At 46.2% G+C, this 18,567-nt stretch overlaps 1 long non-coding RNA gene across 1 annotated transcript; it reads left to right on the top strand.

Annotated features, from left to right (window-relative positions):
- The first annotated feature begins 10,623 nt into the window (after positions 1 to 10,623).
- Positions 10,624 to 11,649, top strand: LOC146253613 (uncharacterized). The gene is made up of 2 exons (XR_014731935.1): positions 10,624 to 11,453; positions 11,561 to 11,649. It is a non-coding gene; the product is annotated as an uncharacterized LOC146253613 (long non-coding RNA).
- The last annotated feature ends 6,918 nt before the right edge of the window (positions 11,650 to 18,567 follow it).

Raw genomic sequence — 18,567 nt, forward strand, 5'->3', positions numbered from 1 at the left:
ATGATTCTGATGAGTAGGGATGATTCTGATGAGTAAAGATGATTCTGATGAGTAAAAATGATTCTGATGAGTATGTTACTGATGAGTAGGGATAATACTGATGAGTAAAGATGCACTGTGTTGTATTTTTGGTTGATTTCGAGCTGCAATTAATCTATTGTAGAATTGTCAAACCCCTCCTTGAGTCACCACCTTACCGCGGTGGAGGGGTTTGCGTGTCCTAGTGATCCTGGAAGCTATGTTGTCGGGGGCTTTATGCCCCTGGTAGGGTCTCCCAAGGCAAACAGGTTCCAGGTGAAAGACCAGACAAAGCGTGGCTCAAAAAACCAACCATGAAGAAACACAACAATGGTTCTCAGTTGCCCCTGCCCGGAAGCGGGTCACCGGGGCCCCCCCCTGGAGCCAGGCCCGGGGGTGGGGCTCGATGGCGAGCGCCTGGTGGCCGGGCCTTTTCCCATGGGGCCCGGTCGGGCACAGCCCGAAGAGACAACGTGGGACCCTATTCCAGTGGGCTCACCATCCGCAGGAGGGGTCATGGGGGTTGGGTGCAGTGTGAGACGGGCGGCGGCCGAAGGCGGGGGCCTTGGCGGTCCGATCCTCGGCTGCAGAAGCTAGCTTTAGGGACGTGGAACGTCACCTCGCTGGCGGGAAAGGAGCCTGAGCTGGTGCGCGAGGTAGAGAGTTTCCGGCTAGATATAGTCGGCCTCGCCTCGACGCACAGCACAGGCTCCGGAACCAGTCTCATTGAGAGGGGCTGGACTCTCTTCCACTCTGGAGTTGCCCTTGGTGAGAGGCGTCGGGCTGGGGTGGGAATACTTGTTTCCCCTCGGTTCGGTGCCTGCACATTGGGGTTCACCCCGGTGGATGAGAGGGTAGCCTCCCTCCGCCTTCGGGTGGGGGGACGGGTCCTCACTGTCGTTTGTGCTTATGCACCAAACGGCAGCTCAGAGTACCCACCCTTTTTGGAGTCTCTGGAGGGGGTGCTGGAAAGCGCTCCTCCCGGGGATTCCCTCGTCCTCCTGGGGGACTTCAATGCTCATGTGGGCAATGACAGTGAGACCTGGAGGGGCGTGATTGGGAGGAACGGCCCCCCCGATCTGAACCCGAGTGGTGTTCTGTTGTTGGACTTCTGTGCCAAACACGGCTTGTCCATAACGAACACCATGTTCAAGCATAAGGGTGTCCATATGTGCACCTGGCACCAGGACACCCGAGGTCTCAGTTCGATGATCGACTTCGTAGTCGTGTCGTCGGACTTGAGGCCGCATGTCTTGGACACTCGGGTGAGGAGAGGGGCGGAGCTGTCAACTGACTACACTAGTCCACACTTGACCGGTGGGGATCTCATTCTATTACGACTGAAACTGTTAGCTGCTCCTGGCATTCTCTAATCCCTGTTCTCCTCTCTGTCCCCCCCACACATCCCCTGTGGTGTGGGGGGTCTGAGCTGTCAGGACCTGCCTGGTCGTTGGTCTACCAACGCTGGACCAGGTCGTCAACTGGAAACCAGCCTCCATGACGGCCAACAGCGAGTTTCCAGGTCCCATCCAACGTCTATAAAGCCGAACAATGGATTTTTGGTGTTTCAAAACCCATTGACACTGTATGACTATGTTTAGCTTGTGTTCTGCTCATCTCTCTTGTCAACCGTCTCTGGAGGAGGGGATCCCTCTCTGCTCCTCCCAAGGTTTCTTCCATTTTTTCTCCCGTTGGGAGTTTTTCTGGGAGTTTTTCCTTGTCTTCCTTGAGGGTTTAGGTTGGTTGAGGGGCAGTTCTATGGGGGTATGTGAAGCCCTCTGTGACATGCTTGCGTGTAAAAAGGGCTATACAAATAAATTTGATTTGATTTGATTTGAACTGATCACCACCTGGTGGTGAGTTGGCTCCGATGGTGGGGGAGGACGCCGGTCAGGCCTGGCAGGCCCAAACGTAATGTGAGGGTCTGCTGGGAACGGCTGGCGGAACCCTCTGTCAGAAGGAGCTTCAACTCCCACCTCCGGGAGAGCTTCAATCATGTCTCGGGGGGGGCCGGGGACATTGAGTCCGAATGGGCCATGTTCCGGGCCTCCATTGTTGAAGCGGCTGACCGGAGCTGCGGCCGCAAGGCGGTCGGTGCATGTCGCGGCGGTAACCCTCGGACCCGGTGGTGGACTCCGGAGGTGAGGGATGCCGTCAAGCTGAAGAAGGAGGCCTATCGGGCTTTATTGGCTGGTAGAACTCCTGAGGCAGCTGATGTGTACCGGCAGGCCAAGCGGAACGCGGCTTTGACGGTCGCGGAGGCAAAAACCCGGGCATGGGAGGAGTTCGGCGAGGCCATGGAGAATGACTTCCGAACGGCTTCAAAAAGGTTCTGGACCACCATCCGGCGACTCAGGAGGGGGAAGCAGTGCTCTGTCAACACTGTATACGGTGGGGACGGTGCGCTGCTGACTTCGACGGGGGACGTCCTGGATCGGTGGAAGGAATACTTTGAAGACCTCCTTAATTCCACCAACACGCTTTCCGACGTGGAGGCAGAGTCTGGGGACATCGGGGGGGGCCCTTCTATCTCTGGGGCCGAGGTCGTCGAGGTGGTTGAAAAGCTCCGCGGTGGCAGGGCCCCTGGGGTGGACGAGGTCCGCCCGGAGTTCCTTAAGGCTCTGGATGTTGTAGGGCTGTCTTGGTTGACACGACTCTGCAACATCGCGTGGACATCGGGGACAGTGCCTCTGGACTGGCAGACCGGGGTGGTGGTTCCCCTCTTTAAAAAGGGGGACCGGAGGGTGTGCTCCAACTTTAGGGGGATCACACTCCTCAGCCTCCCTGGGAAAGTCTATTCAGGGGTCCTGGAGAGGAGGGTCCGCCGGATTGTCGAACCTCGGATTCAGGAGGAGCAATGTGGTTTTCGTCCTGGCCGTGGAACAGTGGACCAGCTCTATACCCTCCGCGGAGTCCTGGAGGGTACATGGGAGTTCGCCCAACCAGTCTACACATGTTTCGTGGATTTGGAAAAGGCGTTCGACCGTGTCCCTCGGGGGCTCATGTGGGGGGTGCTCCGAGAGTACAGGGTACCGGATTCCCTGATCGGGGCTGTCCGGTCCCTGTACGACCGGTGCCAGAGTTTGGTCCGCATTGCCGGTAGTAAGTCGAACTTGTTTCCGGTGAGGGTTGGACTCCGCCAGGGCTGCCCTATGTCACCGATTCTGTTCATTACCTATATGGACAGGATTTCTAGGCGCAGCCAGGGTGTTGAGGGGGTCCGGTTTGGTGACCTCAGGATCGGGTCGCTGCTTTTTGCAGATGATGTGGTCCTGTTGGCTTCATCGGGCCGTGACCTTCAGCTCTCACTGGAGCGGTTCGCAACCGAATGTGAAGCGGCTGGGATGCGAATCAGCACCTCCAAATCTGAGGCCATGGTTATCGACCGGAAAAGGGTGGAGTGCCATCTCCGGGTCGGGGAGGAGATCCTGAACCAAGTGGAGGAGTTCAAGTATCTCGGGGTCTTGTTCACGAGTGAGGGAAGAATGGAGCGCGAGGTCGACAGGCGGATCGGTGCGGCGTCCGCAGTGATGCGGGCTCTGCATCGGTCCGTCGTGGTGAAGAAGGAGCTGAGTCGAAAGGCGAACTATGGGTAGTGACCGAAAGAACAAGATCGCGAATACAAGCGGCCAAAATGAGCTTTCTCCGCAGGGTGTCCGGGCTCTCCCTTAGAGATAGGGTGAGAAGCTCGGTCATCCGGGAGGGGCTCAGAGTAGAACCGCTGCTCCTCCGCGTCGAGAGGAGCCAGCTGAGGTGGCTCGGGCATCTGATTAGGATGCCTCCTGGACGCCTCCCTGGTGAGGTGTTCCGGGCACGTCCCACTGGGAAGAGGCCCCGGGGAAGACCCAGGACACGCTGGAGGGACTATGTCACTCGGCTGGCCTGGGAACGCCTCGGGGTCCCCCAGGAAGAGGTGGTGGAAGTGGCCGGGGAGAGGGAAGCCTGGGCCTCCCTGCTTAGGTCGTTGCCCCCGCGACCCGATCCCCGGACAAGCGGCAGACGACGAGAATTGTCAAATGTTTGGCATTATTCTGAATTAAGGGGGACGGGGTAGCATTTTGAGTCATTTCAGCCAACTTGGGCCAGTGTGTTTCTTCTTTTTATCTTTCTGTGATTACACTGTGCCTACTGAACATTTCGATGTTGAAAACATCACAGTTTTGCTAAATTTACAATGTGTATGTTTAATTTTGCTTGGTGCCAATCCGTAAAGTTTAATTTAGCTTGTTTTGCCATCCGAGCTAGAACAGCAATGGAGCCAGATATTCAAGTTTACAGTTTTTTTTAATCCAACACAATACTTAAGCAGTCAAACAAAAAACACAAAGCAAATAGAACAATGTATAGGCAGTGCACGTATGGCTAATACTAGAGTCCTAATAGTATTAATTTTCGTAAAGTTCACATGTAGCTTGTAGGAGCCAAATTACAGGAAAATGCTTTGTTAATATGTTGCATTTGAATATTTAATGTGTAATTTGGTTAAGAATTTATTCTAAATTAATATCGGACAGTTAGTTATGTAAAGTCTGTAATTAATGGTAAATGTTGATGGAAAATTGCTATTGGATAATGTAGATCCCTTGCTGATTTGAGAATGAGAATATATGACTAGATTAGAGAGACGTGTGTAACTGTGGAAGCATACAGCTTTTGACCATCATCCGTCAACGAATATTGAAGTTTGCAATTATTATTTTAGTTTGACATTGTGATTCTGTTCTTTGATGAAGAAGACAATAAAATACATCAAAAGTCAGTCATCTGGGTCTTGTGAGTAGGAACTGTGGATCAAGAGCCACTATAGAAATTGCAAGCTAGCCACGGATATGAGTCAGAACAACCTTTCATCCAGCACACATGATTAAGTGTCAAAATTAACAACTAAAATGTAAACCCGAAATGTTGTCACTACATAGCCTATCTGCTTCTTGATCTGACCACATTCTGACAGTTTTCTGCAATGCCTTAGCTCCAGCTCACAAGCTTGCGACTGGTTGTCGCAAAGTATGACGTGTACAGCTAGTTGCAAGCATGCACGAGTTTCGGAGCTAGTAACAAGCTTCTGCGCAAGACCGGACGAGTCGGTCTGGAAAGATGGCGTGGTCCATTTGGCGCTCTCTCTTGCCTCACTGTGCCACTGAGCACTTTTCATGTAAATGAAATGGTGACGCCATCTTGGAAGACAGAAGTAGCTGTCTCTAGTTATATTAGGTGCGTTTGACATGACCCGACTTCATGCGGCGCTGCAGCCGGCGGATTGAAACAGTGAATTCTGGTTAGACTTTTTGTCCGACTTGAGATGGCGCCGAGGATACGTCACTGTGACGTCGCCATCAAAGTACAGTGAGATCGATACGAGAACTGCCGGCTGTGTAGCCAAGCGCGTTTTCTCAAGAGCAACTGCATGGGTTCAAGTGACGACACAGCTATTTCATGATTGGCCAGACTAACACACGACAACTTTGGCGCGTGTTTTGTAATATTCGGACACTTTCAGTTTCGTAAATGCTCAAAAAAGTTTAATTGAATTAAAAATGTGTTGAAGAAAGGGTTTTAGTCAGCCTCTTCACTAACGGAAATACTAATTTTAATTATAAATAAAGTAAAGTAAGCAAACAGCGCTTGATCGGCCATGACTGACATCAACGCAGCAAACCACAAGAAGCTGGAATGTCCGACTTCACAGAGCCGTTTTCAACTCCTCCCCGACTGCAAGCGGCTACTCTCGTCGGTCATTTCATGCAGCCACAGTCCATGTCGAACGCACCTATTAACTCTATGATATTAATAGCCCACGTAGGAGGGGACATTATTGGAACTTTGTATGGGACCCTCAGTGAGATTGGGGAAATCGGCAGGGGACCCCCCCCCCCCCCTTACTCTGATGTGACTGTGTTTGTTAATTTAGTGTGTTTTGTTCATTCATAATGTCAATCATCATAGTTTTGTAAAGCAAATAGGGTTGCAATTGTTAAGGTCCAGACAGGCACTTCAGGAAGCTAAGGGGTCCTTTTTTGTCGGGAAAACAGGGCGGGGGCAAATGCTCGCGGGAATTATAGAGGAAGGAATGAGAGAGGGCGAAGAGAGGTAGCCAGATTGAGGAACTAGCATGCCCCTGTATGAAGAAAAATTAAAAGTATAAAACATCTGCACGCCTGGAAGACATTGTGTCCAAGTGTGCAACAAATATTGGAGGTTATATTAACGTTGTGCCAAGAAAAACGGACAGAGATTGGTTTCGAAGGACGACGAGTGCATGCGACCGTGGAAAGCAGCTAGCTACATCGAACACAATGGAGTTGGAGGAGTTGGCAGAGATCGTGTTGCAAAGACTATGGCTCCTGCAACTTGACCAGCTAAAAGAGGTGTGTGTCGAAGCTAAAATCCCGAGGGGAAATGTCATAACAAGGCGATCGTTAATCAGATTAATTACGGAATCTATGGACGATGTGATTAATGATGAAGAGGAGGATGTTGCAAAGCATTTTCTAACAGAAAACACGGATACTGAAGAAAATACAGTGGAAGCAGCACAAGCTAGCGAGAAGACTGTTGAAGAGATTAGCTTAGCAGACAAATACTCTCAGCTTCAGCTAAACAGTCAAGCGCTGCAGGATGAAGTTAGGAGGCAGTACGAACAGTACGTCTTCACGTCAGACCTCAGCTATAAACAGGCTTCCAGAAGTAACAATAAAGAAAGATTTTAAGATATGTGGTCAGATTGGGGAAAAGGAACAAAAGGACAGACTCTCGTATACTAACTTGATGCACCAGATGGACAGAGGCCTGGGTAAAGGACACAGTGAGTCATGGAAGCCGTGATCAAGTCAATTAGTCCAGGTTTGAGTCTTCGTGACATGTTAGAGATTAAAGGAGATCTCACCCTTCCCCAGTTGAAAATAATCTTAAAAGGACATTTCAAAGAGGATGATTCTTTAGATTTATATCACAGGCTAGTAAACGTAGCACAAGATAGCAGTGAGTCTCCTCAAACTTTCTCTTTAAAGCAATTGAGTTAAAAGAGAGGCTGTTACTAGCTTCAAGGGATAGTGGGGCAGATGAACAGTATGGTCCTGCGCTCATCCAGAAGGAATTTTTGAGATCAGTTAGTACTGGTCTGCTAAGTGACCACATAAAGTTTCAGTTTAAGCCTTACCTCGATGATCTGAGAGTGACAGATGAAGAACTCATCGACAGGATGAACAAAGCGGCAAGTGTCGAATCGTAAAGACAATCCAAGCATAGGAAGCAAACAAGCAGTAAAGTCAAAGTAAATTAAGTACAGACAGAAATGCAAAACAGTTTGCAAGGTCAGGGCTCCGAAGCCGGAGTGATGGTTCTAGAGCAGGCAGTGGAAATGGGTAAATCTAAGAGCCGTAAAAGACCTGTCGCCGTTAGTTCAAGAGACTCTGAGCTTTATGAAACAGTCAGGCAGCTGAGAGAAGAAATGGCTGAAAATAGGAAAAGTATCACAAACTCCCAAGCACCCAACCGCCAAGGAAGAAGGAGTTTTAGGAGGGGTTGTAAAGACTGTCAGGAGCAGGGAACAAGTGAACAGTGTGAGCACTATTTCAAGTGTGGACAGTCAGGGCACTTCTCTAAGGGCTGTAGAGTGAATGGGAGGGTAGCAGGGAAATCTGAAGGTATGAAAGTGGCAATTCAGACTGTCACTCCCCCAAAATCAATAGCTCCCAGCCAAGTTGCACCAGGGGACAAGGTACATGAGCTTCTTTGTGATAGAATCAGGCAGCTGGAGGCAGAAATAGAGAAAAATGGGAAGTTTGAACAGACTGTGGGTGCTACCTATGCCAGTCACCTCTTGTTACGTCGTCAAGCCGAGCTGAAGGCCCTCATCGGGAAGAAGTGCATGGTGGATTGTTTCTTGGAGGGAGTAGCGACACAAGCACTGTGGGATATGGGTTCACAGGTCACGATCATCAACGAAAGTTGGAGAGAGTCCTATCTTCCATATATGCGGTTACGGGACACAGCGGAACTCTTGGGGGAGAATGAAAGCCTTGTTGGTAGAGCAGCAAACCAGACGCCCTTTGCGGGCTGGGTTGAGTTGAAGTTTAAGCTTCGACCAAATGGGGGCCCACAGCCAGAACTACTCGTACCTGTGCTGGTTTCAAATGAGCCAGGAGTAGCCGAACCACCAATTATTGGCTACAATGTGATTGAACAGCTAGTCATGAATGGAATGGAGAGGCATCCAGAGGTTACACCTGCTGTAGGAAGAGAAGCTTTCTCCATGGACTGTAAAAAAGCAAATGTGTTGATCCAAATAGTGCGGAGCTGTGACCAGTTTGACAAAGAGGGTGTGGTGAAAGTTGGGAGACTGAAGACAGTGATTCCAGCAGGTCAGACCAGGGAGGTAAAGTGTAGTGTTAGGACAGGTCCCCTATCCACAAGACAGGAAGTCCTTTTTGAACCAGAGGAGATTCCAGAGTGGCCAGAGGTGGTGAACATTACAGAAATTGCCATCTGCCTGCAGAAGGGAAACTGGTCTAAGGTAGCTATCCCAGTCACTAATGACAGCAACCATGACATATCCCTCACCCCCCGTGCAGTATTGGGACAACTACAGCAAATCAAGGCAATTTACCCAGTGGATGTGAGACCAGCCAGTAGTAGTGGAAACACCACCAAAACAACTGAGGCTCCTGAAAGAGATAATGGGGAACACAGACAGAGGGGCAAATGCCAACAGGATTTATGGGACCCTTCGGTGTCAGTTGATCACCTGACTTCAGATCACCAAGAAATGGTGAGACAGATGCTACGAGAAGAGTGTTCTGCTTTTTCAAAAGACGAGAGTGATGTAGGGTGCATTCATTCCCTGCAGTTGAAAATCAGACTGAGTGACAAAAACCCGGTAAGACGCACCTACACTTCAGTACCCAAACCGCTCCACAAGGAAGTGAAGGAGTATTTGGAAGACCTACTGAATTGAGGATGGATTTGGAAATCCCGGTCCGCATACTCATCACCAATAGTTTGCGTACGGAAGAAGGATGGGAGTTTGCGTCTATGTGTGGATTACCGTGAACTCAACCAAAAATCCATCCCCTACCGCCACCCCATTCCTCGGGTACAAGATATGCTGAACAGCTTGAGCGAGAGTGTATGGTTCTCAGTACTAGACCAGGGCAAGGCGTACCATCAGGGTTTTCTTGAGGAAAGTAGTAGACCACTTTTAGCCTTTATAACACCTTGGGGTCTGTATGAGTGGGTAAGGATCCCCTTCGGCCTGTCCTCGGCTTCAGCAGAATTCCAGCGCAGTATGGAGGAGTGTCTGTCGGGTTTGAGGGATGAAACTTCTCAGCCGTATCTGAATGATAACTTTGTACATAGTAAATCGTTCGAGGATCATATGTGTGACATGAGAGAGGTGCACCGTTGCTATCAAGCGCATGGGGTAAAGCTAACAGCAAAAAAATGTGAAGTGTTCAAAGACAGGGTGAAATACCTGGGAAGAATTGTATTCAAAGATGGCTACTGCATGGATCCGGCAGAGATAACACCTGTACAAGCACTGCAGGACCGCAAAGCCGAGACTGTGGGAGACCTGAGGAAAATGCTAGGGTCTCTATCTTATTACCGTCCATTTATTCGAAACTTCTCGCGCATTGCCAAGCCGCTGTACAGTCTGTTATCCACCGATAAAGCTCCAAGTAATAAGGTTCAAAAATCAGGTGCAAGTAAAATAAAGGGAAAATGTAAGAAGTCAGACCAGTTATTCTCAAGCCAGAAGATCACCTGGACAGCACAACACCAGGAAGTGCTTTGCCAGCTTATAGTGTATCTGCTTCGCCCACCAATCCTAGGTTACCCCGACTGTGAAAAGCCATTTGTGTTGCACTGTGATGCCTCTCAAGAGGGACTCGGTGCAGTACTGTACCAGGGACAACAATGCAAGCTAGTTGTTATCGGTTATGGGTCAAGGACACTAACAACTCCAGAAAGGAATTATAACCTCCATTCTGGAAAGTTAGGCTGGGTTGCACCAACATGGATTAACTGTTAAACTAGGTTTAAACCAGGTTTGTCTTTTAATCCAGTTGCACCCAACTTTAAACCTAGTTTAACCTTAGTTTACAATTAATCCTAGGTAAATCTAACCCTTTGGCAATTTCTGTTTAATTTCCATTTAAATCTAGATTAAATTTAAATCTGTTGCACCAGTCATTTGAAACCTAGTCTAAACCTGGATTAGCAGTTATATTTAAACCACCCCTGGAGGAGGTTTTTCTCAGTTTTATTGACATCATGGCTGCATATCTTCGCTGGATGGGGTTAGAGAAAAGAGTTCCTCGCAGGAAAATTAGAGCTAAACCCAATTGAATTCTATGACAACAGCGAGTTTTCACAGCGGTATAGATTTACAAAAGAGTCTGTCATATACCTGAATGGGAAAGTTGGACCAGCAATCAAGCATGGAAGTGAGAGGAATTTTGCTGTGCCACCGCTTCTCCCACAGTCTGCAGAATTGTCAGCAGAGTGTCCAAGGCAATTGCAAGTTTAAAGGCTCAGTACATTCACTTTGTACCAAGGAGAGAGACAACAGCTGGATTTTATGGGAGAGCAGGTTTTCCAGGAGTAATTGGGGCTATCGACTGCACCCACATTCCCATTACCAACCCAGGTGGTGAGAATGGGGAACTGTTTCGGAATCGAAAGGGCTACTGCTCAATTAATGTTCAAGTTGTGTGTGGACCAGGCCCAGATCACACACATTGATCACACACACAGATCACACACATTGTTGCAAGATGGCCAGGATCCACAAATGACAGCCGAATCTTTGACAACAGTCAACTTTGTGCACTGCTGGAGAGAGGGGAGATCCGTGGACACCTAGTGGGGGACAATGGCTATGCATGTCGCCCATACCCGATGACTCCACTTTTGAACACTGAGACCCAGGCAGAAAAAAACTACAACTACTTGCACATTCAAACAAGAGGGGTAATAGAGAGTGTTTGGGGTGTGGAAGCGGAGATTTCCATGTATACAGGAGGGACTCTGCACAAAACTGGACACTACCCTGACCATCATTGTTGCAGTAGCTGTTTGGTACAACTACATTTACATCTAGTCGACACTCTTATCCAGAGCGACTTACAGTAAGTAAGTCCCCCCAAGGCAAGTAGGGTGAAGTGCCTTGCCCTAGGACACAACGTCATATGGCACGGCGGGGAATTGATCCTGCAACCTTCTGATTACTAGCCTGACTCCCTCACCGCTCAGCCATCTGACTCCCTACTCACAACTCACAACTTTGGGAAAAGAGTAGGAGATGAGCTACCCGAGGAGGATGAGCACCCACTTGAGGATGATCTGGAAGATGCTCAAGTGCAGAATGCTGCAAACACAAATGGCAATGCTGTCAGGAGAACACTGATTGAAAACCACTTTGCAGCGTAGTTAAGGTCAGTATTGGCAGTATTTGTTATATTTTGATTAGTGCACTTATACAGTAGATTACCTTAACCCATACTTATTAACTAATATGCTTCTTGCTTTCTCATCGATACAGGGAGGAACTAATAACAACAGCGAGACAAGAGGACTGCCAATTTGATTGAAAGAAACATGTTACTCAATAAATACAAATACATTACACAATTTCTGTTTCAGAATTCATTCAAAAATCATTCAAATTCTCGTGACTGGCTTAGATCCAGTACCCTCTGCTTCTGAAGAGTTAGGACCTCTTTCTGTAGCAACAGGACATATTTTTTAATTTTTGCATTTTCTATATCAAGCATGCATCTCTCCTTCTCTAATGTGAGAAGCTCCTGGTGAGAACTAATCTTAGGTTGCTTAGCAGGGTGTTTCACAGGTGATGCATCTGCTTCCATGTTTCCATGAGGCTCCACTTGCTCCAGTACAATGATAGTGTCAGCTAGACAAAACAAAAAAACATAGAAACACATTAGGAGGCTACCTACAACTGTAAATGCACAAAGCACTTGAGGTCTCTTGAGGTCCAACGACATAGGAAATAACTAATTTAATAAATCACCATAGGCTACTAAAGATTAGCCTACATGGAACTGTTATTTGTGTAGTATGATGTGCTATTCAATTTTTGTTATAAACATCTGAGGGGTATGTGCAGTAATACATAGGCTCTAACAAATGCTTTGTAGGCAAATGATAGCCTTTCGTTATTTTTGTCACGTTATTGCTGCAACCAACAACGTTGGAGTTCGTAGTTACTTACTTGCAGCTTCTTTGGTTGTACTGTCATCCAATGCGCCGTCATCGTCGTAGGGGTCGGGGAGGGGTGAAATCTGCTGCGGGATCATATCAATGATCTTCTTTGACAGCGCATCCGTAGCATTGATTGGTGGTCCTCCTCCGGTTTGAAATTGGCTACGCCTCTCTTCCGCCACATCTTTTTTTGCTTTTGCTTTCAGATTTTTCCAACAGGCTTTCAGTTGTGCCCTGTCCCTCGTCTCTTTGATTCCGGTAGAGCCATTAAAGCGGTCAGCTAACTAGACCCAGCTCCTCTCCTTCTTCTCTAATGTACTGTACACTGTTGTCAGTCCTTTTATCCTCTATCATTACCCCAAACTCCTCCATTAACTCGGTCACCAACATCTTTTCAAATGTTGAAAAGTTTGAACCTCTTTGACGTGCCATACTGTATTAGATAGCTAACGTTAGCTGGCTAATGTGACGGGGTTGATTAACTATCTTACAGCCGTAATGGTAGGTGTAAAGGTAACTAACGGTAGCTATCAGTAACATTTATTCGAAAAGCAGCTAGTTTAGGAAAAAGAGCGCATGCATTCATTTAGGGCTATTTAGTTCCGTATATGTTAAATTTACGTTGTGAATTTGTTTACATTTCGTCGGAATCCATCATGGCGGACATTGAACATAAACTAATCCTGTTTTAACCTTTGTTTAAACTAGTTTAGCTAATCCAGGGTTAAAATTAACATGTGCAACACATCTCCGATTAATTATAAACCAGTTTAAACATAGATTTACTAACCCTAGATTAACTCTAAACCAGGATTATTATTATTTTTTATATATGATTTATTTCTAGAAATTTCAAAACAAGACTTAAATGTACAATAGTCCTCACAGATAAGGGAGAGGACAACATATCAGACAGCCAAATGATGAGGATACACATAACAGCCCCCCACCCCTCTCCCCCCTTCCCAAAACAAATATACAACTAAAGCAATTTAAGACCCAGAAAAAAAACACAACACCAACAATAACTGGCTGTTAAACGTTTGCAGTGGCAGATAATATTGTAGAAACATAAGCTTATACTCATTCTTACTATCCCACCTTCTCTGACCTACAACTCTGTCACTCACATCCAAAAACACACAAACAAATCCACTTGCATTAATTGAGCAAAGTAAAGACTATAAATAAGGAGACAAAAACATATACATAACAATAACTAATAATACAAAAAATATATATATACATATTAGTGCTATCAAACGATTAAAATATTTAATCGCGATTAATCGCATTAATGTCATAGTTAACTCGCGATTAATCACAATTAATCCCACATTTTTATCTATTCTAAATGTCCCTGATTTCTTTTTGTCCCAATCTTTTTTCAAATTTGAATGCTCTTATCAACATAGAAAAGTGGTTCGGATTGCTTTGTGCAAATATTTTTTTATTGAAAACAACATTGCAATTGCCTGGCTTTGACGAGGGGGCAGAGAATTCGCATCAGCTGTGTGCTTGGCCATCAAGTGGTATTTCAGACTGGATGTGCTGCGATGATAGCTCAGTTTACAACGACAAAACACACAGATCACTGGTCTTGTCAATAGAACCATTTGGCAACTTTTTAAAAGCAAACTTTCCATTCAGAATCTTATTGGCATCCATTTCGGCATCTCGCGCTCGTCATCCACTCAAAACGTAACGTTAGCCTACTACCAGAGAATGTCTAATATCCGTAAACGGGCTCTGCTATTACTCTTTAGCCAGCTCGCAAGCCAAACGAGTGTTTGGCGTGCCTGTTGTTTTGTTTCCGGTCTAGCTAGATCCGGTGTGGTGTTGTAGTTTTTCTAACGTCGGTAGTTGTTGCAACAGCATGTGAAAAAAACTACAAAGTTTGCTAGGCCAAAAAGAGCGTTAATCGCACGATAAAATAATTGACGCCGTTAATTTGGGTTTGCGTTAACGCCGTTAATAACGCGTTAAACTGACAGCACTAATACATATATATACATACATAATAATAAAAATAGTACTGCTACATGCTGCTAATATGTGCTACCAATAAGTTAGTTAAAACAGGGCACTGGTGCATTGTTGGGGCGAATCAATCGATGGTGGCGATATCTAGTTGGATAGACCTGACGTGATCTAAGAAGGGTTCCCAGACCTTACAGAACTTAGAAGAAGTGCCTCGCAAAGAGTACTTAATTTTTTCTGGTGTCATAAAATGAAGGGCATCTCTAAGCCATTGAGAGTGAGAAGGGGGCTGGGGGTTCTTCCAATGTAGCAAAATAACACGCCTCGCTAAGAGTGAGAGAAAGGCCACAAGTTCACAGAAGTGAGATGGTAGTGAGTTCCCAGAAGGTAGGACACCAAACAGGGCAACTAATGGCGAGGGACAGATAGTAGTAGAAGTGACAGCTGAAAGAGTGTCAAAGACACCCTTCCAGAACGGCGCAATTACAGGACATGCCCAGAACATGTGGCCAAGACTGGCCGGCCCTAAATGACACCGGTCACACGCGTGAGTCTACACCTGGGAATATACGAGCCAGTTTACTCTTGGACCCTGGACCCTGTGCACTACTTTACATTGTAAGACGCCATGCCGGGCACAGACAGAGGATGAGTGGACCCATTTCAAAGCATGCTCCCATACCGCGGGGTCTATCTCTATATTAAGATCAGCCGACCATGCAGTACGCAGGGCGTCAGAGGATGAGGATTGATGCGCGAGAAGAGTGTAGTAAATCCTTGATATGGTACCTTTACAGTAAGGGCTAATTTTGAGGATGGTGTCTATAAGCGTGGTAGACGGAATGGTGGGAAAGTTGGGAAAACAGTTACGTACAAAATCTCTTATCTGCAAATACCTGAAAAAGTGGGTTGAGGGCAAGTTGTAAGCCTGTGCTAACTGACCAAAAGAGGCAAATTTACCATCGAAGTAAAGATGGTTAAAGGATAGAATTCCTTTGTCTCTCCAGATTAAGAAAGCATGATCAATAATGGATGGGGTGAACAGGGGATTGGAGTAAACAGGAGCCAGACCAGGTATAGATTGCAGTGTAAATTGTTGTTTAAATTGTGTCCAGATTTTAAGACAGTTCTTCACAACAACACTGTCTGAATGCACATATGATGAAATAGTCGTGGGGAAGCACAGGAGGGACATCAGAGATGATGAACCACATGAGGCCTCCTTAACCTGTAGCCAGGGCGGGGGTTGGTCATTAGTGCAACAGCAGTGTAACATGGCTCTAATGTTTGTTGCCCAGTAATAGAGTAAGAAGTTGGGGAGGGCTAGACCACCCAACTCCTTAGGTTTTTGCAAAGTGCCTTTTTTAATTCTAGGGGGCTTCTTGTTCCATAAAAATTGGGAGATTGTGTGGTCAAGTGAGTGAAAGAAACGTTTAGTAAGGAAAATGGGTATGCATTGGAAGAGATATAGAAACTTCGGGAGCACATTCATTTAACACAGTTTATCCGCCCTGCGAGAGAGAGAGGCAAAAGAGACCACTGTTGAAGATCCTGAGTCAGCCTTGCCAGAAGAGGGGAGAAATTAAATTTCTGTCTTAAAGTCTGAGTATTTTTTGGTTATACAAACACCTAGGTACTTAAAATGTTCAAGAGATGTTTTGAAAGGTAAGTCAGACAATGGATATGCCATGGCTGCAGCATTGATCGGCATTAATTCACTTTTTTGGAAATTTAGCTTGTAGCCTGAAATTTTACCAAACTCCTCCAGTAAGGTTAAGACAAGAGGGAAAGCTCTGTCTAAGTCAGAGACAAAGAGTAAGAGATCATCCGCATACAGGGACACTTTGTTCAACGCCACCCCTCATAATACCTGGTATCTGACTTGACCTTAGGGCCACCGCCAATGATTCAATGGCAATGGCGAACAAGAGTGGGGAGAGTGGGCACCCCTGACGGGTCCCACGCTTGAGGGGGAAGTAGTCAGAGTAGTCATTGTTTGTACGGACACAAGCTTGGGGGGACGTATACAAAAGCCTAATCCATGATATGAAGGTATTACCAAAGCCAAAACGTTTGAACAAAGAGAACAGATAGGACCATTCTACACGGTCAAATGCCTTCTCTGCATCCATGGAGATAACCGCCTCAGGGGTGGTCAACATCAAATAAACGTCTAACATTATGAAAAGAATGTCGGTCTTTAACAAACCCTGCCAAACGCCTAGCCAACATCTTGGCCAAGAGCTTGACATCTGCACATAGCAGAGAGATGGGTCGGTAGTTACCACAAAAAAGTGGGTCTTTGTCCTTTTTTAAAAGGAGAGAAATAGTGGCCTGTCTCAACGTGGGGGGAAGATTGCCATTTTGCATAGATTCATTGAACATGTTAAGTAAAATTGGAGCTAATTGATCTGAGAATGTTTTATGAAACTCCGCCGGCAGGCCGTCTGGCCCACAACTTTTCCCACTCTGCATCCGCATCAAAGCACTACTGAGTTCACCAATCGAAAAGGGTTCATTTAGTCTAGCTGATGTTGCGCTGTCAATGGAGGGAATCTCTAAGGAGTTAAAAAAAACGTCATATTTTTCCTCATCAGCCACGCATTCAGAGGTGTATAATTTGGCATAGAAGTCTCTGAAATGGTTGTTAATTACCTGTGGGTCAATAGTTGTCCCATCAGTAGAACTGATCTGAGTTATATGTTGTGATGAAGATGCTTGTCGGAGTTGGTGTGCAAGCAATTTACTAGGTTTATCCCCAAACTCATAATATTTATGACGTGATTTTAACAGAGACTCTGCAGCTTTGTTGGAAGCCAGGAGATCAAATTCAGCCTTTTTCATGAGTAATTCTTTTGAAAGATCTGCATTGGGTGAGTCCACACATTTAGACTGAAGTTCTAATATATCTCTAGCAAGGCTAGCACTTTTCTCTGAGTTGATCTTTTTCTGATAAGCTGAGAAAGATATTATCTCTCCTCTCAGGTAAGCTTTGCATGCCTCCCAGATGGCTGCTGCCGATGTATCTGGGTTAACATTAGTAGAGATAAAAAGATCAATGCGGTTCTTAATAGTCAAAACAAAGTTTGGGTCGGAGAGCAAAAAAGAATTAAAGCGCCAGGGGGAGCGTTTCACAGATCTACCAGGAAGAGAGATGTCCACAACCACTGTTGCATGGTCAGATATCACAATGGGATTGTAGGAACATGAACTGACACATGGTAGGAGTTTGCTATCAATGAGAAAGTAATCAATACGGGAGAATGTGCCATGGACAGGAGAAAAGAAAGAAAACTGTTTAGCACTAGGGTTGAGAAAGCGCCAGGCATCTGCCACAGCATATTGCTCCATAAACATCCGAATTACTTTTGATGATTTAGATAGACCAGAGGGCTTATTGGATGATCGATCAAGTGAAGGGTCAAGACAGCAATTGAAATCACCAGCAAGAATGAGTTGGTGGGAGTTCAAGTCAGAGAGAGAGAAAAAATTATCATTGTCCCAGTTTGGGCCATACACATTTGCCAAAATCAGGTTATGACCTCCTATCCTGCCTGTGATGATGACATAGCGCCCATTTGTGTCAGACACTACTTTGGTCACGGAGAATGGCACTGATTTGTGAATAAGAATTGCAACCCCCCTGGCTTTACTTGGAAAAGAGGAGTGAAAGAGTTGACCCACCCACCCCCTCCGGAGTTTAAGGTGCTCTGAAGGCAGGAAGTGAGTTTCTTGTAAAAAGGCTATTTTAGTGTTTAAATGTGTAAGATGGTTAAACACTTTGTTGCATTTGACAGGGGAGTTCATACCCTTAACATTCCAACTAACAAATCTTAAAGCTCCACCAGGTGTACGCAGGGTATTCGTGTTCGCCATCATATGGTAGGGTATTTTTGGGGGAGTGTACGAATGACATTCACCAGAAACAACGTCTGCTCCCATCCCAGCACCAGAGATGAGAGGTAAAACACTTGACTTAGTTGAGCACATAACGTTTTAACAGCAGCATGCACGCAGGGTAAAAGAAAATACACATAAACCACATAAAAACGAACGGAGATTACAGTAACCCGAAACCCCACCCCACCTCCCCTCCCAATAATTCCCGCCACTGCGTTGATACGCAGCAACATGGAACACTCTGATTCTCTGATCAGCATATTTTCCACACTTCCTAACGTCAACGCACTGCTCCCACAGTGATGGAAGTAAATATATTAAAAAATAACTCACGTTTCCGATTGTGTTAATGTAACAAATAAAACCAAAAACAGTTGCAACAGGTATAAACAGGCTTAGATTAAGCAATTGCGAGCAAGCCAAGCACAAACATTGTCAGAAACCCAA

Source organism: Hypomesus nipponensis, chromosome 17 (assembly GCF_054491055.1).
Source record: "Hypomesus nipponensis isolate SF chromosome 17, ASM5449105v1, whole genome shotgun sequence".
NCBI lineage: Eukaryota > Metazoa > Chordata > Actinopteri > Osmeriformes > Osmeridae > Hypomesus > Hypomesus nipponensis.